Source organism: Stegodyphus dumicola, chromosome 7, assembly GCF_044657685.1.
Source record: "Stegodyphus dumicola isolate Sdum_Otavi_A_Nest chromosome 7, ASM4465768v1".
In the NCBI taxonomy this organism is placed as follows: domain Eukaryota; kingdom Metazoa; phylum Arthropoda; class Arachnida; order Araneae; family Eresidae; genus Stegodyphus; species Stegodyphus dumicola.
The window spans coordinates 197,736,546-197,763,220 of NC_140774.1; the positions used below are offsets into that span (position 1 = coordinate 197,736,546).

The following is a 26,675-nucleotide window of genomic DNA, read 5'->3' on the forward strand; positions in this document are numbered from 1 at the left end:
CAAATTCCAAATTTTGGGCTTCCAGATGCCCATATTGGAATGAAGGACCACGTTACTCAAAATTTGATGTCTTTAGGTACCGCTGTTTTTTTATGGTGCGATAAATATTCATGCAGATTCTTCATTATTTAATTTCTTTAAATATAATGCAGGGTTCCAATATTTGGTGGCAACAATTTGAAAAGTGAGCCGACATTTACAATGGACAACGCAAAATGCCAGAACGAAATTAATAGCCTTTGTGGGCAAATTGGCCCTTTGGGCTCAAAGTTATTATATGTATGAATTAAAGAATAAAAATAAAAAAGGAATCGAAGTATGACAAAAATCCAAATGGGACCAAAAGAGTCAAAGAGTTTAAAATTAAAATTGGTACAAAAATAATTAATATCACGCTAAATTGTTGAACATATAAGAATAAAAAAAGAACTGAGTTCACGGAGCCGAGTAACAGCGTGGGTGTATATATCGGTCAAAATGGATATTTTCGTTCAAATACCCGAAAATTTTCGCGATTACAATACTTCCTTTTCTTCGTACAAGGAAGTGAAAAGTGCTGAAAGAAAAACAAATAAATAAATAAATAAAAAAAATCTGAAATGTTTCAGATTTTAAATTACGTCCAAAGGGGCGTTTTTTAACATTTTGTGTGTTAACTTTCTTTATTAAATATCATGTTCCTCGCACTTAAACCATAAGATCCAGTGCAACAGCAATATCGCAAAATAGTTTTAAAACGAGCCTATCATTAGAATTTCCGATACAGAGACTCACGCGCTGGAGATAAAAATGTTTTTTCTGCACAACGTTGCCATTGCTCGCTTTGAAATCCTTGAGTTTGTTAATCAAAAATTCGTCAAAGTTTTAAAAAATAGGAAATCGATCCTAAAACAAATTTCAAATTTCAAATTGGGTCTTCCACATGCTCATATTCGTTGGAGGATTACGTTATTCAAAATTCGATGACTCTATGTACCGTTGTTTTATCACAATACGAGAAATATACAAACATTTATGCAGATTTTTCATTATTTAATTTCTTCAAATATAATGCAGGACTCTAACATTTTGTGGCAACAGTTTGAAAAGTGAACCGACATTTATGAGTCCGACGCAAAATGCCAAAACGAAACTAATAGTCCTTCGGGATTCAAATCCCTTTGGACTAAAAAAAGAATTCCTAATTTAACCCTTTTAGTTAACTTTGCGTTTAATGGCTACGTAAGAAACGGGAGGCCAAACGTGTATAAAATTCTAAGTACCCTCAATTTAAGATTCAGAAAAGGTTTACTATTTTTCAAGGAAGCCTCTTCTATTACGAAGCCCGCTTACGACCCTGTAAATTCACCTCCGGTTAAGCAGAATCTTCCTGAATTACGAGTATGATTAGTAATTGAATAATCATTTTAGCACAATAATAATAATAATAATAAAAGAATTTAAAAAGTCTGCTATGGTTACGGTTTTAACGTCCCGAAAAGGGCTCCTTTTCCTCCCAATTTTGTTTCCTAGATCGTTTGGGTTTAAACCGATATTCTTCCTTTTCCCGATTTCGTTTGTTGCTTTCACGTAACACTTTCAGTCGTTTTTCAAGTGATAAATGCTTTTTCTTTTCGGTTAGCAGATGTTTTGTGGCATTTCTTATTTGAAACGTGAGTGAAAAGAACGAAAATTGAGGCTCGAAACTAATAGCAATAAAAAATAAAATAAATTACAGTAAGAAATCGACTCAACCTCCCATTATAAATGAACTTCTTCTTCCGAGAAATTAAAAATTAAAATGTTCATCAGCGAAAAGAACGAAAATTGAGGTTCGAAACTAGTAGCAATAAAAAATAAAATAAATTACAGTAAGAAATCGACTCAACCTCCCATTATAAATGAACTTCTTCTTCCGAGAAATTAAAAATTAAAATGTTCATCAGCGAAAAGAACGAAAATTGAGGTTCGAAACTAATAGCAATAAAAAATAAAATAAATTACAGTAAGAAATCGACTCAACCTCCCATTATAAATGAACTTCTTCTTCCGAGAAATTAAAAATTAAAATGTTCATCAGCGAAAAGAACGAAAATTGAGGTTCGAAACTAATAGCAATAAAAAATAAAATAAATTACAGTAAGAAATCGACTCAACCTCCCATTATAAATGAACTTCTTCTTCCGAGAAATTAAAAATTAAAATGCGAAAAGAACGAAAATTGAACGAAAATTCATCAGCGAAAAGAACGAAAATTGAGGTTCGAAACTAATAGCAATAAAAAATAAAATAAATTACAGTAAGAAATCGACTCAACCTCCCATTATAAATGAACTTCTTCTTCCGAGAAATTAAAAATTAAAATGTTCATCAGCGAAAAGAACGAAAATTGAGGTTCGAAACTAATAGCAATAAAAAATAAAATAAATTACAGTAAGAAATCGACTCAACCTCCCATTATAAATGAACTTCTTCTTCCGAGAAATTAAAAATTAAAATGTTCATCAGCGAAAAGAACGAAAATTGAGGTTCGAAACTAATAGCAATAAAAAATAAAATAAATTACAGTAAGAAATCGACTCAACCTCCCATTATAAATGAACTTCTTCCGAGAAATTAAAAATTAAAATGTTCATCAGTTGCAGAATTTATTATTTCTGAACATTTGATTAATTTGGTAAAATGTACTAAAAATAATGAATGCATATCTCTACACTTTTCTTATACGTTTGCTTGCTAGCTTATAGCAAAATAAACAAGAGCTATCCATTTAAAGAAAAGGACGTTTTCGTGGAAGACTATCTAAAGAAAACAGGTTCGTTCGTATTCACTTCATACTTTATATATAGTCATTTTATATAGTCATTTTTATGCCCAGTCAATTTATATAGTCATTTTTTTATGCCGGAGACGTGATAAATGAGCAATGCCCTCGCCGGAACTCGAACCCGGATCTCTCAAATATGCGCCAAGTGTGCTACCGTTACACCACGAACGCATGCAGAAAGGAGGGAGAAAATACCTTATATATGTCCCCTTTTAAAGGGCGAATGGGGATTAGGGGACCCACTCGCCCAATTCTGGTGGTGAGGAATCATCATCCACCATTTTTTAGTTCGGACGCCAATTATACTACTCACTAATTATCTTCACGCACTAGCGTGTTGCGTCTCAAGCGTAAGATACCTAACTTAAAAATTTAATTTCTGTTAATGAGTAGCAAACGAATTGATTGAAAAAGTAATAAATGCAGTTCTTAAAAATGTTTTGTTCTGTTTTTCACTCTGATTGATTCCAATTAAAATGCATTTAAATGGAATATAATTAGAAATATTAAATATTCTTCTGAAATGACATTAGTTGATTCATTAAAATCGTTTTATATCTTTTTCCCTTTTAATGATAGCTCTTTTAAAGCGGCTAGTTTCTAAAGAAGTAATACAGAGAATATAAAAAAAGTATGGCAACCACTAACGCTCTATAGGGAGTTCTAAAGATATGCTGTTTTTAAATAGTTTGTGATTTTGCTGTTCCATTTTATGTGGCATAAGTGAAAAGAAAGTGATGCTTAATAATAAAGCTAAAAAGACAAAAAAAAAATTGCCATCTTAAAGCTAAATTAGCAGGATTGTTAGTTGGAATGAGCAGACTAGTAAGCTGCGATTCACACAGAGAAGGATCAAAAGTCTTAAGAAATCCTCCGGGGTGACGTTAAAAGCTGAATCCTTTCAGATTTTCTTTTTCTTTTTTTCCTTTTCCCTTTTCTTTTCTTTCTTTCTTTTTTTTTTTTTTTTTTTTGTTTCTTGTTTTGTTTTAGCCCAAAGGGGCAGTTTGCCCAGAAGGGCTATAAAACGGCGTTACACTTTTCAAATTATTGCCGCCAAATATTACAGCCCTGTGTTATATTTAAAGAAATTAAATAATGAAGAATCTGCGTGAATGTCTCTCGCATTGTGAGAAAACAACGGTACCTATAGACACATCCAATTTTGAATTTGATATGGGCATATGGAAGCCCAACTTTGGAATTTGGTGTTTGTTTTATCATCTATTTCACATTTTGTAAAACTTTAGGGAATTTTTGACTAACAAACTCAAAGATTTGAAAGCAAGCAATGACAACACTGTACCAAAAAATCTGATATGTACGCCGCATGATTTCCTTGCACGAAATGTTAAATTATACGCATTTTTTCTTGCATTTCATTTAAACTTATTGGATTGAATTAAATCTACTTCGCCGACAGCGCATAAACCACAACAGAATAAATGCATTCTTTAAAATTCACTCTCTTTGTTTACCATAGCATCACTCTGGCGCTAGGTTCACTTAGCCGTGTTTTATTTCGTTCATATTAGAATTCAGAAAGCACAAAATTTATATCATTTAAAAAATTATCTAATCGTTGCCACATGTTCTATTCAAATACTATAATAAACTAGAACGATGTATAAAAAAATTAAGCAAACAAAACAAAAAAGAAACAGTTTTTCACAGACGATTCAGTGTTTCTCATTCAATTACCTCAGTTCTCACTTCGCGACAAGACAAAAATACATAAAAACTCAAAATATCTGTATTAAAAATTACGAAGTAAATCTTAAACACTTATTTCCTCGACAAAATTCTTGAAAGGATTAAGCATGATTTAATTCGGAATAATAAATACAGGCGTTATCTTTGTTGTTGCGAAGCTAAGTTTCTCTAGATTGGCAACAAATCCACTAGTCCGCTGTTTTAAATGTAAACAATCAATGGCCGCCATAAAAAAAAAGGCTTAGCGGCACTTAAACAACTTTAAAATTGTTGACAGTTCTAAAGATATCGCATACAGATTTACTAAAGGCATAAAAACCTTAACCGGAAGATAAGAACAACATAATTCAATTATTTTTAAGTATATGCAAATACTTAATTTATGCAATTAATACACTGTACCAAAAAAAAAAAAAAAAAAATGTTTATCTCCAGAGCGCGAGACTATGTATCGTAAATTCTAAAGATATGCTTTGTAGGGTTTATCCTACGTTTATAACAATTATTTTTAAGTTTATGCAAATACTTAATTTATGCAATTAATACACTATACCAAAAAAAAAAATTATCTCCAGCGCGCGAGACTATGTATCGGAACTTCTGAAGACATATCCTAAGTTTATAACAGTCATTTTTAAGTTTAATGCATCTTTCCTACCTCTCCTGATATCAGCTGACAATTCCTTACACGAATGAGTTTTTAGAATCGCGTTAAATGCAAACGAGGAGTAGTATTCAAGTCGATGTTTCGAGAGAGAGAGAATCAGAGTTTCTGAATAGCGCGCGTTTGCTTTTTGGGTATGTCTCTCTAAGCTGTTACTACGTTCGGCTATATTAAGTGCCCTCGATAGCTTCGCTAGCTAATGGGGTATTTAGGGCCCAACTAGTTTAAATTTGTGTTAGCTTCGGCTAAATCTCTTTAGTTAGTTTTTATTTCTTACGCTTTTGAGTTTAAGCCTAGTGGAGGCTTGGCTGAACGCTCTGAGAAAGAGGCCGGCTGTATATCTTTATTGTGAACAATAAAGGGTAAGTAACGTTCTTGAGTTTACGTTTCTATTTCTGATTATTCGCTTAGCTGTTCATTAGGTTCATCCACACTTAGTTAATAGATAAAAGGGAGGAACACTACAGCATTTTTTAAAAATATTTTGTGATATTGCTGTTGAATTGAATTTTAGGGTTTAAGGGGACTCGTACACCTTAAAACTCATAAGATATTCCAATAGGTGACTGTTGCAAGAATTGGAATAACTTATTTATTTTAAAAGCAATTACTACCAACGTTTTACAGCTGTGTACATAATATAGCTGCTTTCCGAAATAGTAATCAGAAATTTTGTGTTGCCACAAATATTTTTATAATTTAATCCGATTTGTGACAACATTTTTTGTCATGTTTCCAACTTGCGCGCACAGTTTAAAACATTCTATTTCGTAATTTAATTCCATATTTAATATATAGCTTTTATAACATTTGGAAACTACTGTGAACCTAAAATTCTAAAAATTTCATGTTAAATTTTTATTTTATTTCGAGTTGGGTTTATAAAATGTATTTTATTAAAAAAAGTTTTAATGTTTTCGCCCATAAAAGTTTTCAATATTAAAATATTCATCAGATTGTTGGTTCAATTAGAAAATAGTGCCCATATAAAGAATTCTATAAAATTTAAAGTATGTACCATCAGCCATTTTTAAAATATCATGCGCGCAAGGTGGAAACACGGCGAAATATTTTGTCACAAAGAGGATTAAAGTACAAAAATATTTGTGGCAACACAAACTTTCTGGTTGCTAGTTTCCAAAGCAGCTATATTATGTAGTCAGCTGTAAAAAGTTGGAAGTAATTGCTTTTAAAATAAATAAAATATTCCAATTCTTGCAACAGTCACATATTCGAAGATCATGAGGGGTTTAAGGTGTATGAGTCCCCTTAAGTGCGAAGAACATGATATTTAATAAATAAAGGTAACACACTTCGGGCGTAATATAAAATCTGAAAGCTTTCAGATTTTTTTTTCATGTTTTTATTTTTATTTATTTTTTAAGAGTTTACTCCTATTAAAAATCAGTTGACATTTATAATCATAATCAGAAGAGACAAAAATCGAAAGAAAATAAAAAATCCTTATTTTTTTATCTGAAAAAAATTTAATATATCGCATAATAATTTAAATTGGGAATATACTTTCTCGAACAAACTTACCAAAAATAAGGGTAACAAGAATTATAAATTTATACATATTTATACTAAATAATCGTATTAATTGCAAAATGTACTTTTTGTTCAAAAACTGTTTTATCCCTTTTAATATAGTACAAATGCCTATTGCGGCATTTCAGATTTCTCGAAGTCCTATATGCGGCCTCTACTAACATACAGTTTGGCTACCCACTAGAAGAGAACTTTATAAAATACTGAAACGCATCATACCAATATAAAATCAAGGAGAAAGTGAGCGATAAATAAGCCAAATCTAGTAACTTAACTCTGAATGCCAAATTGAGACCAGTTTTTCCAAACTAAGGGGAATGTAGGATGGAGGCAATTTAAAAATAAACCTGAAATCCAGGATACGGGGACATTTGAAAGCAGCGAAAAGAGTATTTTCTTAGAATTCTCTGTAGTTTTTCTGTTTGCTATTTCTTATCTCTAAGCTTATAAGCCCAGTTTTTATTTGGCAGACAATTAGCTGATGGATCATCTCCAGCTGGCTTTATCCTTTCATACAATCCTTTTTTTAGACGATTTGCTAAAATCGCTGCATGAATGGAAATGATACAATTAATCGAGTAGTGAAAGGATGCAGTTATTCCTGTTTTTTTTTTTTTTTTTTTTCCTTATTTTACTCTAACTTGTCTTAATTCCTCTTCTTCAAAATACTTATTCTCAAATTTGGTCAGTAATGTAGTGTGGCGAATTATTAGCATTATGATCAAAAAAGTAAATATTTCTTGTTTTTAGCCCAGAGGTGGTAATTTGCCCAGAAGGGTATTAATTTCGTTTTGGCATTTTGATTTGGCTTATAAGGTATTTCTCCCGCCTTCCTAGCATGGCTTCGTGGTCAGCACACTGAGCCGGCTTTTCAGAGGTCCGTGGTTCGATTCCCGGCGAAGGCGATTGCTCATTTTTCACCTTGCCTGTTTCCAAAAATTCTAAGGTCTCTACATTGGCGCTCGAACTAAAAGGGTGTTGGATGATGATTCTCCTCACCCAGAATTTGGCGATTGGGTTCCCTCAAAAAACCTCAGTCGCCCTTTAAAGGGAAGGGGGAGTACATAAGGTATTTTTCAGCCTGCCTTTGTGGTGTAGTGGTCAGCATGCTGAGCCGGTATTTCAGAGGTCCGTGGTTCGATTCCCGGCGAAGGCGATTCATTTTTCATCTTACTTGCTTTCAAAAATCTTACAGGCTCACTAAAAAACGGCGTTTCACTTTTCAAATTGTTACCATCAAATATTACCGCCCTGTGCTATAATTAAAAGAATTAAATGATGAAGAATCTGCATGAATGTATGTATGTATCTCGCACTGCGAAAAAACAACGGTACCTAGAGACATCCAATTTCGAATAACGTAGTCCTCCACTCGAATACGGGCATCTGGAAGCCCAAATTTGGAATTTGTTTTGTTACCTGCTTCATATTTTGTAAAAATCTAACAAATTTTTGATTAACAACGGATTTCAAAGCGTTCCATTTAACATTTACACCACGTGCATCCTTCAAGCACGGATGTTTTATGCTCGAGGTTTCTTTACATTTCTTACTGATATTACGTTAGTTGAGTAGCAATGCAAAGATGTCAAATGATTTTGAATGTCTGTATCACTTTTCCAATCACCTTTTCAATCCCCAGTGGGGAAAAAATTTCCCCTTTGGGCGTAATATATAATCTTAAAGCTTTCAGAACTTTTTTCTATTTGTTATTGTAATTTTTAGTTTTCGTTTTAGTGCTGTATAGCCAATTTTTGGTGATTTTACGATGGAAATGTTCACCTTTAAGTAAGGGATGGAAGTGTTTCAGTTTTAGTTTTAAAACCTACGCTCAACTATTTTGACGCAGCGAGCGCCCGCAACTTTATTAGTGTTCGTAATTCGCTTAGTTTTCTAACAATTTACTGATTGGTTCAACATTTTGAACGACTTACGATGATACTATCGACGAAAGCTTTTGGCAATAACATAATTTCCAAATTTTGGGATGTTTAGGCATTATGAATGGTTTAACTCCTTTAGCCTCTTTTTGGGGCTTTTGACAACTGAAGAAAAAAATCTGAAGTGTACACCACATGAATTCCTTGTACGGAATATTAAATTATACGCATTTTTTCTTGCATTTCATTTAAACTTATTGGACTGAATTAAATCTACTTCGCCGACAGCGCATAAACCACAATAGAATAAATGCATTCTTTAAAATTCACTCTAGTATTTGTTTACCATAGCGACACTCTGGCGCTAGATTCAGTTAACAGTATTATATTTCGTTCATATTATAACTCACAATGCACAAAATTTATATCATTTAAAGAATAGAATTATCTAATCGTTGCCACATGTTCTATTCAAATACTATAATAAAGCTAGAATGATGTATAAAAGAAATTAAGCAAACAAAACAAAAAAGAAACAGTTTTTCACAGACGATTGAGTATTTCTCATTCAGTTAATTCAGTTCTCACTTCGCGAGAAGGCAAAAATACGTAAAAACTCAAAATATCTATATTAAAAATTACGAAGTAAATCTTAAACACTTATTTCCTCGAAAAAATTCCAGAAAGGATTAAGCATGATTTAATTCGCAATAATAAATGAAGGCATTATCTTTGTCGTTGCGTAACTAAGTTTCTCTAGATTGGCAACAAATCCACTAGTCTCATGTTTCAAATGTAAACATCAATATCCGCCATAAAAAAAAAAAAAAACAAAGACTTAGCGGCACTTAGACAACTTTAAAATTGTTGAAAATTCTCAAAATATTGTATACAGATTTACTAAAGGCATAAAAACCTTAACCGGAAGATAAAAACAACATAATACAATCATTTTTAAAGCAAAAAATGTACAATTTGCAAACATATAAGACTAAAGAAACTGAGATCATTGAGCCGGGTAACAGAGTGGATATATATATAAATATATTTTTATACGTTTGGTGCGGCCGATTGCGACCAAAATACGAGATGCACATCTACATGTTATAGCAGTCCTATATGCAAAATTTCAACGTTCTGAGGCTACTCGTTTTTCAGTTATGCGAGATATGTACATACGTTCGTACAGACGCCACGAAAAATTCTCTTCAGAATTCATTTTAAAGCAGTTTTATAATTTTTTTGAAGGAAACGAGTATTTTATTCTGTCCTTACGTACAGATATCACGCAAATACATCGTTAAATTGCAATCGATAGCGATCAAAATGGATATTTTCGTCGAAATATGCTGCCTGAAACTTTTCGCGATTACAATACTTCCTTTTTACTTCGTACAAGGAAGTAAAAAAAAAAATCTGTTATGGAAACCATATGACTTCCTTGTACGGCCTATTAATTTATACAAACTTTTTGCTGCACTTCATTTAAACTTATTTCCTCACTAGAGATATATTTCTCTAGTACAGTGGCTAGCGTAGTTGATTGCCATGCCGAAGGGACAGGGTTCGAATCCCGGAGAAGGTATGGATGTTTGTAAGTGTATAGTGTCGGTGCGGCATGGCGGCACTCTAAATATGTGGCGAGCCGAAAACCCTGTCGTGTGGTTTGGTGGAAGGGGAGAGGGGTGGGAGACCCTCGGACCCGTCCCACTCGATGTGCTGTCTATCAAAATTGGGGCGGAACTGAACTAAATCGCGCTGTCACCTGAATGGTGCTCAAGGCTGTTGCCAACGGCAGACGTATTCTAGCGTTCCTTGCCACGAGGAATTTCGTGGGTTTGGGCTGACTGCGTCAGGCAAGTGAGCATAAGCAACAACAACTGCGACAACAGGTCTCCTTTAGTTATTGTTTAGTTTCTTAGTTCTTATTTTGGGTTCAAATCCGAATGGAGGCTTTGTTGTAAGCCCGAGAAAGGGGCCAACTGTTATTCTTATTTAGTGAAATAAAGGTAGTTTAACCCTTCTTGAGCCTACATCTTTAGTTATTCGAATTCAGCGATACATCGCTAAGTTCTTCGACGTCCATCTTAGACAAAAAAAGTGAGAAACCTTAGAAGGGTATGATATAAAATTGAAGAAAAAGGTACAAAGTAGCAAATGAAATACTCAATTGAAGACAAATTTTTTCTAATTTGTAGATGAAATTTATTTTGAGAAATAAGAAAATGAGATAAATGAGAGATAAAAATGAGTTGGGTGAAAGGAGGAAGAATGAAATATTAAAAGAGCGGTAGATTGATCTTGATCAACAAAAGCAGTCATCAAAGCACCATAAAGTCTAAAAATTTCTAGAAACTATTGAAGCACGACTCCAATTATCCGAACTCCCACTAATCGAATCGCCGATTATCCGAATCGCTTTCAGAATTTAAAAAAACAAATTAACACCAAAACGCGGTGTTGGGCAGTCAACGATTTCAGACATTCAAAGGAGCAAACCTACACTTTTAAACTTCGTGTTACTGCTTGTAAACGAAGATGTAAGTTCTTCAAGAAAATCAATGAAGGCAGCAACAAACAAAAATTTAGAAGATGCCGTTTTCAAGTTGTTTCTGCAGCAATCTTCAATGGGAAACCTAATTTCGAGTCCGATTCTTTGTGAAAAAGCTAAGGTCTTAGCTCAGAAGCTTCATTGTTCATCCGTTAAAGCAAATAACGACTGGCTAAGAAATTTTAAGCTTAATTTAAGATATTCACAAAGCAATGACTTTCAGCACTTTCAAGTACTATACAGTATGTTATATAACACGCACGTAAAAGTTTTGCCGTTTCATTTTAATTAATTAAAACCTGTTTTTCTTTAAAAATAGTTTTTCCCCTCCCATTTTCAACATACAGCATATACAGTAATTAATTAAAGTGTACGTAGACCCTTTCTTCGAAAAAAATCCAATTATCGGAATTTTTGATTATCTGAATAGTATCCGGTTCCAGCTGATTCGGATAATCGGGGTTCTACTTAAGAATAACTGATTCAGATTCTCAGATTTATCTGCATGCATAAATTATACTTCATTCTTAGTAATCGAAACTATTAATTCTGTTGTCCGCATCAAAAAGAATTTTCATTGCTTGCTGCTAAGACGATTATAAATATAGAGGAAATACTAAATCGAAAATCGCAGGTAGCTATTGTTTCATGAATATACCGAAAGCGAATCAGGAGACATATTTCAGCGAAACATACAAACAGAAATTCTAGATGATTGTTGAGGGTTCAACTTGCTGGAGAGGTTATTAGTTTGTCTGCGATGGCTCCCAGCTACTGAATACGCTGGCTGAAGAGAGTTTGTGTAGGTATTCTCATCGAGTGACGAAGAACATGTCGAATGAGCGCCGCTCCCGATCTTAGATGGAATGATTAATCTGGACAGCGGGAACGTTAACTTTACTAGTGCACAAACATGGTGAAGGTAATTATTTTCAGAGCTATAGAGAAATCTTCAGTGGAATAAATGAAAAAAAAAAAAAATCGGAAATATGGACTGCTATAAGCAATCTATAAAAATAATGCAGAAGTACGTTTCTTAGACGATTTTCATTCTATCTGCAGAAATATTTTACTTACCTTTTTAGTCCAAAGGGATTTGAATCCCGAAGGACTATTAGTTTCGTTTTCGCATTTTGCGTCGGACTCATAAATGTCGGTTCACTTTTTAAACTGTTGCCACAAAATGTTAGAGTCCTGCATTATATTTGAAGAAATTAAATAATGAAAAATCTGCATAAATGTATGTATATTTCTCGTATTGTGATAAAACAACGGTACATAGAGTCACCGAATTTTGAATAACGTAATCCTCCAACGAATATGAGCATGTGGAAGACCCAATTTGAAATTTGAAATTTGTTTTATGATCGATTTCCTATTTTTTAAAACTTTGACGAATTTTTGATTAACAAACTCAAGGATTTCAAAGCGAGCAATGGCAACGTTGTGCAGAAAAAACATTTTTATCTCCAGCGCGTGAGTCTCTGTATCGGAAATTCTAAAGATAGTCTCGTTTTAAAACTATTTTGCGATATTGCTGTTGCACTGGATCTTATGGTTTAAGTGCGAGGAACATGATATTTAATAAAGAAAGGTAACACACAAAATGTTAAAAAACGCCCCTTTGGACGTAATTTAAAATCTGAAACATTTCAGATTTTTTTTTTTTTTTTTTTGTGTGTGTGTGTTTTAAATGTCTTATTTGATAAACTTTAACTATCTTTCTACACCGTAATATCCAAGACAGTAAAGCTTTTTGTAGTATCGGAAGAGATATTTTATCCCATTCCTCTTGAACAGCTTTCAAAGTTCAAGCAGGGCTGTAGGTCGATCTTCAGACAACTCTTTTTCAAAAGTCCCAAACCACAAAACTTCGTCGGGGATACATCAGAAAATTTAGTTTTAGAGTCATTAGGATTTTTTCGAAGCAGAAGACGAGAAAATGAGCAATACCCTCTCCCGGACTCGAACCTCGGACATCTCGAAAAAGCGCCGAGCGTGCTGACCATTACACCATGAAGGCATGTTAAGAAGGCGGGAGAAATACCATATATACTCCCCCTTTTAAAGGGCTATTGCTGATTAGGGGACCCAATCACTAAATCCTGGTGATGGAGAATCATCATCCACCACCTTTTTTAGTTCGGGTGCCACTGTAGAGACGTTAGTTATTTTTTTGAAAGCAGAAGAGATGACCTTAGGAAATTTAAGGAAGAGATGAAGAGAAAGTAGACAAGAGAAAGCAGAAAGAAATTTAAGGAAGAGAAAGCAGAAGAGATGACCTTAGGAAATTAGACCTTAGGAAATTTTGAATAAAAAATTCTAATTTTTTGCATGGGTTTCTAGAAATACACACACTTTAAGATGCTGTTAAAAATTTAACAGGTTATAATTTAAAGATTTTTTCCGAAAAATTTATAAAAATATTTAAAAATACAAATTTAAAAATAAATCATAAAACATTGTGCGAATTATATTTGGATTAAGCCTAAATTTCGAATTCTGGAAGAAGAAATCGAGTAAGTTTAATCAAAAAAGAGATATTAACAAACATATATCAAATTCAATTAACATGGAAGAGCTAAAATTTTGAGAGGTAATTCTTTAAAAACTACTCGTGCGATTTTTACAAAAATTTGGCACTTTGGCATAATTTGAGTCGTAGAGTCGAAATATGGGAGGGGGGGATGGCATGTCATTTCAGAAAAAGTCCGATTTTGGGTCAAAATACCAATGTTAGAATAGTGAGTGCTATATATAAATCTAATATATATCTAAGTCGCGCTTTCGAGACATGAAAAACGCAAGTTGAATTTCGTCAATCGGTCCAGAAGAACGGGAGCTATAGAGTGTGTGTGTGTGTGTGATTATGGCAAAGCCCCGAGGGTCCTCTGCCTAAGGGGAGGGATGCATTCGTGGAGGACTTTCTAAGGAAAACTGGCTCGTATACACGTTACACATGGGGAAAACCACGAAAACGCCCATGCAGCCAGCCCGTTCGCGGAATTCGAACCTCGGACCGAACTACCAGTGTTCAGCGACTTTACCGCTCGGCCGCTGGTGGGCCCACGGGAGCTATAGAACTGTCCTTTTTACATACATATTAATAAAAGAAGTTAAGTCGTATACGGAATAATAATGATAAATTTGCAAAGAAGCGCTCTTGAAAATAAAACAGAGCTATAATTTAGCTGTTCAATGATCTACAATCAGTATTCTAATCTTTTGTGTCTCTGTCTGGGGGGGGGGTCTGATAATGCGACGTCTATCGGTTTCCCTTTTTTCTTACTTGTACGAAGCACAAAGGAAAGATTGTAATCGCGAAAAGTTTCGAGTATTATATTTCAACGAAAATATCCATTTTGACCGCTATCGAATGCAATTTAACGATGTTTTCGCGTGCCATGTGAACGTAAGGACAGAATAAAGGACTCTTTTCCCCCCAAAAAAATGTAAAACTGATTTAAAATGATTTCTAAAGAGATTTTTTCGTGGTGTCTGTATATATGTATGTATGTATCTCACATAACTCAAAAACGAGTAGCCTAAGAACGTTTAAATTTTGTATATAGGACTGCTATAACAGCTCCCATTTTGGCTGCGATCGGACGCACCAAAAGTATATAAATATATGCATATATATTATATATATATCCATTTTGTTACTCGGCTCAGTGAGCTCAGTTTCTTTATTCTTATATGTTCGTAAATTGTGCATTTTTTGCTTTAAAAATGATGGAATTGCATTGTTCTTACCTTTCGGTTAAAGATGTTATACCTTTAGTTAACTTGCAAGCAATAATTGTGGAATTATTAACAATTTAAAAGTTTTTTTATGTGTGGCTAAGCCTAATTTTTGGTAATTGCAGCCGTATTTTTTTTACATTTGAAACTTAGCAGAATAGTGGATTTGTTGCCAATCTAGAGAAATTAAGCTTCGCAACAGCAAAGTAACGTCTTCTTTTATTATTGCGAATTAAATTATGCTTAATTCGTTCTGGAATTATCATTTAAGTTATTAGCTTTTTTTTTTTTTGCGTACAAACTGTAATTTCAATTGTAAAAATTTTCAATTTTAAATTGTTTGAACTGTACTTGGTGTTTTATGTTTTTCTATATCTATTTTGATTTTTTATGTATTTTTGCCTTGCCGCGAAGTGAGAACTGAATTAATTAGTAGCGCATGCGCATTAAGTAAGCGGCGCTGAATCGTCAGTGAAAAACTGTTCCTTTTTTATTTGTTTAATTTCTTTTATACATCGTTTTATATTTATTATAGTACTTGAATATAACTTGTGGTAATTCTTCAGATGATATAATTTTTGTGCACTCTGAGGTATAAGATGAATTAGATGTAACACTGCTAAGTGAAACTAGCGCCGAAGTGTCGCTATGGTAAATAAATATAGTGAACTTGCATTTATTCTATTGTGCATTTATTCTATTGTGGTTTATGTGCTATCGAGGAAGTGCATTTAATTCAAAATTCGTTAACTGTTAATTCAGTATTTTTAAATGAAATGAAGGAAAATTGCGTATAATTGAATATTTCGTACAAGAAAGTCCTGTGGTGTATATATCAGATTTTTTACTTCAACTCCTTTGCTCTAAATAATATGAAAATTATTCAGGTATTTATTGCAGAGCGGGCATACCAATTAGATGTGTATGTTTGTCTGAAGAATACAATGCCAAAAATAAACAACCGGCCATAACTGCAGCTACATCTTCACCCCTCTGCTCCATCGTCATGTTTCGGAAAACCCACAAAGTTTCCATAAGGCATAATATAGTACTTTTAGTTATTTTTTATTCGCCAATAAGTGGCTAAAAATCATTGAAATTCTACTTCGCAAATGCAGAAAAGTAGATCTTGTTTTACAAATGAGTCATTCCTGCTCAAATATAGAAAGAACAGGTATTTCGCCTTTCACTTTCTTCCACGCCGTTTTTTTATCACTACGCTATCTGTTGTTTTAACGTGGGTATGGCTTCACCTGAATCTTTAATGAAGTGTGTAGGTGAATTAAATGTTAAAGACATTGATCAAGGAAAGGAAAATAGGTGTGGTATATGAAATAATAGCATATTAGCAGCAGTTTGACATGAATCATATGCAAACAGAAACTAGTCTCTTTCATCATGTCATATGCTTTTAAGTTCTTTGACATGTCTGTAATTAAAAGGTACAGAAAATAATTTTTATTCTCATGAAGCAAACTAACTTTTTCCCAGATCAATTTAAATCAGATCAGATTATAATGAATACTAGTGGGCAAGTCCGGCAGATGAGCGGGCTTTTCAAGTAAATAACCAATTCGTAAATACATTTTTGCTGTCAAATTAGCGTTTTCAGAGTTTTTAATTAATATCCCGCAATAAACAGCAACAATAAAAAATTAAGACGAAGGTAGCTATTTATATTTTTGGCCTTGGCAACAGTAAGTGTTGCTAGGCGACCGCAGACGATTCCAATCAAAAGTGAGAAAAGTGCAGAATCGACCACTGCTTGGCGCGTTTTTAATAATTGCATATACTCGCTATCCATGTACACATCGACCTATTTTCACTTAAAAAAAAGTCAAAGAAAATTGAAAAAACTCCAATTTTCTTACTCTTGTGAGGTCTGAATCCCGCGAACGGGCTGGCTGCATGGGTGTTTTCGTGGTTTTCCCCATGTGTAACGTGTATACGAGCCAGTTTCCCTTAGAAAGTCCTCCACGAAGGCATCCCTCCCCTTAGGCAGATAGCCCTAGTGTGCTTTGCCATAATTAAATACACCACACCACACTTTTTTACTCTTGTAAAAAGCGCCAAACAAATAATTGGCGATTCTGCACTTTACCGTCGGAAGTTTGATATTTTTAACCCTAACTTCTTCAGAACGTTTTGCCATTTTATCTTCGTATGTATTATTTACAGTAAACTGAAAAATTCTTATCGGGCAAAAAATGGAATTGACTCCTGAACATTTTTTTGCGATCATTTTTCATGATTTTCGACGTGGATTATCAAGACAAGAGTGCTTCGATGAATTAATTCTATATACAGCTATAAAACCCCATTCTGCAGCACTGTAGAAAACTGGTATAACGAATTCAATCGTGGTCGGCGTTCAGTCCATAAGATCAATAAGATATTATACGAACATTTGACCGTAATAATAATAATAAAAAAAAAATATTTGTTCTCGTTGGATCTCGCATAATCTGAGATATGCTCAAAAGAAGGCCCGTGTCGATTGGTGCAAGGAGATGTTGAAATTCGTTTAAGGTGCATGTGTATAACATGTAAACAGATGACGAATCATGGATCTATGCATATAAGCCCGAAACAAAACAGCAGTCGAATGTATGGATCTTCCAAGACGAAGTCCAACAAAATGACTTCCAAAATCCAACAAAACATTGCTCGTGGAAGAAGCACATCTAAGCAAATTGTTGCTTGTTTCATCGGCATTAGCGGACACTTGGCGACAGTGACGTTAGAACAACGCAGAACAGTCAATTCCGAATGGTACACGACCATTTGTTTGCCAGAAGCCGTTGGAGAAATTCGATTCGAAAAAAAGCGGAAGAAAAGGCGAATCATTCTTCATCATGACAATGCGAGCTCTCATCGGCTCAAACAAAAGAATTTTCAACAGGCCAAAACATCGAATGATGGGTCATCCGTCGTACAGCCCTGATTTGGCACCCAATGAAATTTTCTTATTCCCGCAGTTCAAAAATAAATTAAGCGGTCAGCGATTTGGACACCTTAAGAAGCGGTTGATGCATTCAAGACGCATGTTTCGGGTTACCTCAATCGTAGTGGAAAATGTGCTTCGAAAATTGGTTCAAACGCATGCAAGAGTGTATTGACCTTCATGGAAAATCTTTTGAAGAACAATGAAACCTATTTCGATCATAAGCATTTCGTTTTCATTATTAGACCAGAAATATAAATTAGCAACCCTCGTATCTCGTAATAACCAATTCGAAAATATTTGGAATATATGCTTCGCACAAATATTTGGAACCTCTCTCGAAACTCAACTCCTCCGCCGTTCCGGAGGAGCTGGTGCAACAGACATGCACAGATATTAATAGTATAGATAACTAGGCCAATATTATTTGAATATAAATACTTTGTAATATAACTTTGATATTTGCTCATTACGCAATTTATCTGGTTGAACTTGACTATCTCTTTCCGACATATCTTTATTTACTACGAAGTGTAAAGTGTGTATACACTGTTAGGCTTTGAAGCTGCATTGTTATGAGGATTTGATGAACACTTTGAATTTTGTTAAATTTAGCACTCATTCCATGCAAAAGTTTGGGTAAAAGTTTAGTTTAATTTCAAAAGGGTAAATTTAATCTGGCTTAAGGAAAATCCAATCTACGCTCCTAGATTGACAAATTCTCATTCTGTATTTATCTTTGTTTTTCTTGCTAATGCTCACTTGTCTGACCTATAGTCAGTCCAATCCACAAAATTCCTCGTGGCAACGGGCGCAAATTTAAGCTTGTCGTTGACAACAGCCTTGAGAACCTTACATGTGGCAGTGCGATTTAGCTCAGTTTTACCCCCAACTTTGTTGGAGAGCACCCCGGGAGGGCGGATCCGAGGGTCTTCCAATCCTATTCTCCTACCACCAACCTCTCGAGAGGATTTTCGTCTCACCGCATATTGAGAGTACCCCCATGCCGGACGGACACTATACATTTACAAACATCCATACCTTCTCCGGATTCGAACCCAGGCCCTTCGGCACGGCCATCAGTGACGCTAACCGTTTGGGCGACGTGTTTTTGTTTAAATACCAGAACACCACGCAAATACAACAATGCAAAAAGAACTAAAAAATTAAAATAACTACTGCTTGCAGGATGGACAGGCAAAAACGATTCAGCAACTAAAATTTCAAGTTTAAAATCCAATAACATGGCTTCGCTATTTAAAGATTACTAACTTAATTTTCAATTCGAAACCAACTCACCAAGCGGTTCAAGAAAGAGAGAAAAGTTTCACGACTGCTGGCGTATGTTGCCAAAACAAGTCTCATAAATGCAGAGCCTCGCTTCGATTTGAAACTTATGTCATTTCCATATTCTGGTCGAGTAGACGAAAGAGCAGAAATGCAGGAAAGATTTTAACATAAGAACCAACGCGTTACCTAAAATAAATCTCAGAACTTCTATGTCGGTTGCAAAAGCATTGCTTTATTGTTAGCTTTACTTTTGCATGAATCATTTTATTGCTTAGGAATTTAGCTAGATTGCAGAGAGGAAATTCTTTTAATTCAGCTCTTACCATTTCTGACAATATCGCAAACGTTTGCTTATGAAACGGAAAAATAGAGTAAAGATTAAATGATGTAGACGGTTTTAGTCACATGATCATGGTTTTAATTTGATAAATGCGAATTCTTCACTTCAAATAAAATTATTGACTAAAACCGTTATGTTACCCAAAAGATTATTGACTAAAACCATTATGTTTATTAGCTGCCATTGGACTACGTCATAACACTGATCTTGAGCTAGCAACCAATCATCTTCCTTCAAGTCATAAAATTAACATATAACATCTTATATATATATATATATGTAATATTAAAATTCCATAGTCAAGAATACACTTAAAATTCTAACTGTATGTTCTTTTCATTTTTTTGGCGACGGTCTCTTATTTGAAAGTACGTGGAATTAAATCCCCAGCCCCGTAGTGAAGTTGTTTTTCCCGCCTTTTCTACACGTACAGTTACAGAATGTTCCGAAAATATTTAAAGCCAACTGGAATGGCTGACGAGGCTGACGTCATTTCTTGGAAGCTCCGCCTTTCCAGAGGCTATAAAAGGACTCGCAAAGGAATATCGACGGCTTTTTCTTAAATGTCACGATGCAGTAAACGTCATACAAAAAGTTATTAGTAATTCCTTTTATTTACTCCGGTTATCTGATTTTGTAACTGCTATTTCTCCTGAATAATAATAAATGGATCCTGTTTTTTTTTAAAACTTATCGTCTGATAATTTAAGCTACGACTAAAGCTGGTACATCACACATATATATAGTTGTTCCTTTAACTTTTCCTGCCAGTGTACTATTAGTCTCGAAACGGCATTTTATGTCGAATCATTATAAACTGCGTATCACTTTTCAGATTGTTGCCACCAAATAATATAAACTGCATTATATTTAAAGAAATTAAATCATGGCAAATTTGCACGAATGTATGTAGTATGCTTCTCGCACTGTGAAAAAACAAAGGAACCCAGAGCCATCAAATTTTAAATAGCGTAGTTCTCCATCCGAATATAGACACCTGGAAGCCGGAATCTTGAATTTCGAATTTGTTTTATTACCTATTTCATATCTTGTAAAACTGTGACTAATTTTTGATTAACAAACACAACGATGAGTGGCAATACTGTACGGAATAAAACATTTTGAACCCCATCGTGTAAGACTGTCTACGGGAAATTCTTAAGATATTTCATGATACTATTTTTAAATATTTTGTGATTTTGCCGTCGAATCGAATTTATGTGGCGTAAGTACGGAGAACATGATATTTAATAAACTCGGTAAATACATAGGACGTTAGTATTAAAAAAAGTTTTGTAAAGCCATCTTTGTAAGAAAACTGAACATTGATATGGCAAACTGAGGTAAGAGTGGAAAAAAATATATATATATGCCAACACTACATCGAGAATTCTTACCGTACACAGCTATGTTGCTTTTAAAATTTTTGTAATTTTGCCTCTGAAATGTATATGGCGTAAGTGCGAAAAAATGGCCCTTAATAATGAAGCATAAAAAAGAAACAAACAAACAAACAAAAAAAAAAAAAAAAAAAAACTGAAAGATTTCATTTTACATTACGCCCAAAGGGGCCTTTTTTTTACGTTTTGTGTGTTACCTTTATTTATTAAATATCATGTTCTTCGCACTTAAACCATAAAATTCAATTCAATAGCAATATCGCAAAATATTAAAAAACAGCATATCTGTAGAGCGTATCTGTAGGATTTCGATACACAGTCTCGCGCGCTGGAGATAAAATTGTTTTTCTTTTCTTACAGTGTTGCCACTGCTCGCTTTGAAATCGTTGAGCTTCTTAATAAAAAAAATCATAATAAATACTTTACAAAATATGATATCGATAATAAAAGAAATTCCAAATTCCAAATTTGGGCTTCCAGATGCCCATATTCGTGTGAAGACGTACGTTGTTCAAAATTTTATTCCTCTAAGTACCATTGTTCTATCACAATGCGAGAAACACACGCATATTCATGCAGTTTCTTCATTACTTAATTTCTTTAAATTTACTGCAGGGCTCTAATATTTGGTGGCAACAATTTGAAAAGTGAAACGCCGTTTATAGTGAAACGCCACAAATTGCTAAAACGAAATTAAGGACCCTTTTTGGCTAACGCCCTTTAGTCTTAGAAAAAAAAATAAATAAATAAAAAAAAAAAAAATAAAAAAATAAAAAAAAAATAATAATAATAGCAGTGAGTATAACGGCAAACTTGTAGACTGCGAGCTAAAGAAGAGCGTAAAAACTTAATAAACCCTTTTGAATGACATCTGAAATCTTTCAGAATTTTCTTATAAGTGTATTGATATAAATGGTAAAAAATCAGGCCTATTAACAATATTCGGTACAAACAAATGTTAAAACTTAGGCGCAACCTCTCTGTATGATAACCTTGTGGAGACATTAGGTATTTTTGAAGCAGGAGAGATGAAAAATGAGCAGCGACCTCGCCGGGAATCGAACCGCGGATCTCTGGAATACGCGCCGAGCGTGCTGACCACTACACTAGGAAGGCATGCTAAGAAAACGAGAAAAACACTTTATAATCTCTTCATAAAATCTAATTTCCTTCTATAACTGCTCACTTTCATTCTTAAAGTTAAATAAATATTTACTTCATAAACACATTTAATTACTTAGTTTATTATTTTAAAAATAGGGATTAATCTTCGGATTATGGTAACTTGGCAATTTTTTGGCGAAAATTTGGCGACCAACCCTATTACAGCAATCTGCTATTTTTTTTTTTTGACGCCATTTTGTTTTCACAAAGTAAAGGAATTTTTTTTTTTTTTCCAGCAATCTGCTAGCCGAATTACGTTAATGCTAGAAATTCATGGAATAAAAGTGCTTAATCATGACGAAGATTATGTGCGACAAAATTGGATGAAAGTGCAGAATCGTCCACTGTTTGCCGAGTTTTTAATAATTGCACATACGCGCTATTCATGTACACGTCGACCTATTTTCAACTTAAAAAAAAACATCCCATAATTGCACAAAAATGGCATTGCGCACACGCTTGACTTTATCCATATACACTGCTAAAGTCCTAGCTAGTAACCTTTATCGCCTTACCAAAATGTCGCCAAACTACCTGTTACCATATTCCAAAGATTAGCAAATAGGGCGTTTTTACAACAGTTTTTAGAAAACTCGAGCGATTCTACCGAGTTTAAGTGAGTCTAAGAAATTAGATTAAGCTTTCTTAAGCTCTATATTTCCACTTACCTTGCGAAGAACAATATTCAGCCCTTTTCAAGATGCATTAGTTAATTGAAAAATAATATACTACTTTGAAACTTATCCTCGTAAAATGTTTATGGTGCATTAAAAATAATAGGATCTACATATAAAGAGTTAGAAATTGCACGGAATCTTTTACGTTTATTTACCAGAGATCCAACTTTTCCAGACTGAAGTAATTATTTTAAAATCTATTGCAGTTCACGATAAAACATTTGAAAAAGTATCGTGATTAAAATTATTATCGTGATTAAAAAACGACAATTTCATTTGTACTTTTCCGCAAAAGCAAGGCCTTGTTTCTGAAAGCTGTAAAATCCAAAGTTTTATTTCCAAATACTTTTATTGTTATCATCAGCGGCGAGCTGCTGAAAATAAAGAGGCAGAGTTTATCAAGTCATTTTCTTCCGCTAATTAAAAAGCCATTTATCTCAATTATTTTGGCAAAAGACGTACTTCTATTATTTCTAACATTTAATTTACCTGAAGGAAGCTGTAAATGGAAAGGTAAGATTCATTCATTAATTGTGAGGAAAAGCATATATGTCAGCATCTTCGTAATTACTTTTAACAATATAAAAGATACAATTGTATGTACTGAAGCAGTTGCAGTTGCGTAAGGTTAGAAAGTCAAAGTGGATAATGCTTAAAATAAAACAGATATTATTTTATTAAAAGTTTAATATATAAAAATTAATTAAGTAAAATATTGATGTTAATTTTTCATATTTGGAGTAAAATGTACGTCCATTTTAATTAAAAGTAATTAAACTAAATATCTGATAATAATGCAGTTATAAAGCATATTTCTGGGTATCTTTATTGATTAGACTTGGAAGAATTATGGTAAAATAAAAGCATAAAATATACTGAATAATTCAACTACATTAGTTGTTAAATATGTTTTTTAAATAATGGCTAATAGAAAATTATTTCAAAGGTATAATTAGTTTCTCAGTAGTTATATGAATTCTGTCAAACAATTTTCAGATTGGAAACATTTCCCTTAAATTTTCAGCAAAAAGCGGCGTTAGCCCCGAGAGGCTATTAGTCTCATAACGACATTTTGCGTCGGTTCATTATAAATGTCCGTTCCACTTTTTCAAACGGTTGCCACCAAATATTATCGCACTCTATTATATTTTAATAAATTACATAATGAAGAATATACATGAATGTATGTATGTTGTGAAAAAATAATGGTACTTAGAGCTATCAAATTTGAATAACGTAATCCTTTACCCGAACATGGACCCCTTGAAGCCTAAATTTGGAATTTGTTTTGTTTTCTATTTCATATTTTGTGAAACTTTAACAAATTTTTATTAACAACCTCAACGATTTCAAAATGTGTAATGGCAACACTGTAAGGGGAAAAAAAAAATAGTGGAAGAGAGTCCATGGACTGGAGAAATTGCCATGTTCTGAAAGGAGTATGGCAATTTAAAATTTAAAAATCTGATGTGTACACCACATGACTTCCTTGTACGGAATATTAAATTATACGCATTTTTTCTTGCATTTCATTTAAACATATTAGATTGAATTAAACCTACTTCGCCGACAGCGCATAAACCACAATAGAATAAATGCATTCTTTAAAAGTCACTCTAGTATTTGTTTACCATAGCGACACTCTGGCGCTAGGTTTACTTAACAGTATTATATTTCGTGCATATTATAACTCAGAATGCACAAAATTTATATCATTTAAAGAATTATCTAATCGTTGCCACATGTTCTATTCAAATACTATAATAAAGCTAGAACTGTGTATAAAAGAAATTAAGCAAACAAAACAAATAGAAACAGTTTTTCGCTGACGATTGAGTATTTCTCATTCAATTAATTCAGTTTTCACTTCGCGACAAGACAAAAATACATAAAAACTCAAAATATCTGTATTAAAAATTACGAAATAAATCTTAAACGCTTATTTCCTCGAAAAAATTCCAGAAAGGATTAAGCATGATTTAAATAATAAATGAAGGCGTTATCTTTGGTGTTGCGAAGCTAAGTTTCTCTAGATTGGCAACAAATCCGGTATCCTGCTGTTTTAAATGTAAACAAGTGCAATGGCCGCCATCAAAAACATTATTAGGCTTAGCGGCACTTAAACAATTTTAAAATTGTTGATGATTCTAAAAATATTGCAAAGGCATAAAAACCTTAACCGGAAGATATGAACAACATAATTCAATCATTTTTAAAGCAAAAAATGTACAATTTACAAACATATAAGAGTAAAGAAACTGAGATCACTGAGCCGGGTAACAGAGTGGATATATATATAAATATATTTATATACGTTTAGTGCGGCCGATTGTAACCAAAATACGAGGTGCAGATCTACATGTTATAGCAGTCCTATATACAAAATTTCAACGTTCTGAGGCTACTCGTTTTTGAGTTATGCGAGATACGTACGTACGCACGTACATACTTACGTTCGTACAGACGCCACGAAAAATTCTCTTCAGAATTCATTTTAAAGCAGTTTTATATTTTTTTTGGAGGAAAAGAGTGTTTCATTCTGTCCTTACATACAGATATCACGGAAATACATCGTTAAATTGCATTTGAAAGAGGTCAAAATGGAATATTTTCGTTGAAATATGCTGCCTGAAACTTTTCGCAATTACAGTACTTCCTTTTTACTTCGTACATTGATTGAATTAGAAATACATCTCTTATGAAATTCGAGGAAATACGTTTAAATGAAGTGCGGCAAGAAATGTATATAATTTAACAGGCCATACAAGGAAATCATGTGGTATCCTCAGATATTTATTAGATATTTATTTAATTATGTTGTCGTCCTCAAAGAGATTTTGTAAATTGAAGGTATATATGCAGTCAAAAATCCTGGCTTGTGCTAGAGGATATAAAATGAATAAAAAGATAAAATAACTATGCAGATGTTTAAAAGTGGGCAAAATAGTGATTAAATATTTCAAAAAAATATATTAAAATGTTTGTTATGGCAAGCGCAGACTTCGGTAAAAGAATGTCGAGTAAAATAATTTTTTGCCTATTTCAGTTGTAGAAAAAATTAATTCTCTTTCACCGTGTAGAATCATTAGGTTAATTGGAAGCAGAAAAGATGAAAAATATGCAACCGCCTTCGCCGGGAATCAAACCACGGACCTCCGAAATACCGGCTCAGTGTGCAAAACCACTACGCCACGAACGCACGCTAGGGAAGTGGGAGAAATACCTTATATACTCCCCTTTTTAAAGGGCGACTAGGGTTTTAGGGGACCTAGTCGCCAAAGCCTGGGTGCGGAGAATCATCATCCGCAACTCTTTTAGTTCGGGCGTCACTTGTAGAGTCATTAGGTTAATTGGAAGCAGAAAAGATGAAAAATATGCAACCGCCTTCGCCGGGAATCGAACCACGGACCTCCGGAATACCGGCTGCGTAATAGCAAACCGCACATTGAGTTGATCAATGTTATCGAATTTTGCTTACTGCGCATGCTCAATAGTGTACCGTTGGCGTGGGAATAAATACTGGGGTTTAAGTATAAGCAAACCTACACAAGGATGTTAGTCATATTGGGGGTTACCTTTTTTTTTTTTTTTTTTTTTTTTTTTTTTTTTTTTTTTTAAATTGCAATACTATAGAAATTTGTTGTGCGCTTATTACATGTGCTTCTGTTTCATTTCTAACAAGTTTTAAAACCCCGAACGGTTTACGGCCAGATAACACAATATCAACCATATACCGTATTTATCTTATTTTAAAATTCCGCCAAAGTTGTAGTTGCGCCAAATTCTAATCTGAGCATGCGCAGTAAGAGAAATTCATTTAACATTGATCAACTCAATGTGCGGTTTGCCATTATGCATACCGGCCCAGCGTGCTACCGTTACACCACGAAGGTACGCTAGGGAAGTGGGAGAAATACCTTATAATCTTGCTTACTCAAAAGTTGATAATATTTT

General features: G+C 33.7%; 1 protein-coding gene across 1 annotated transcript in view; it reads right to left on the minus strand.

Annotated features, from left to right (window-relative positions):
- LOC118197654 (rap guanine nucleotide exchange factor 2-like) overlaps positions 1-26,675 on the minus strand; it is a 303,724-nt gene that overhangs the window by 245,727 nt on the left and 31,322 nt on the right. The gene's annotated exons all lie outside the window — the stretch shown is intronic.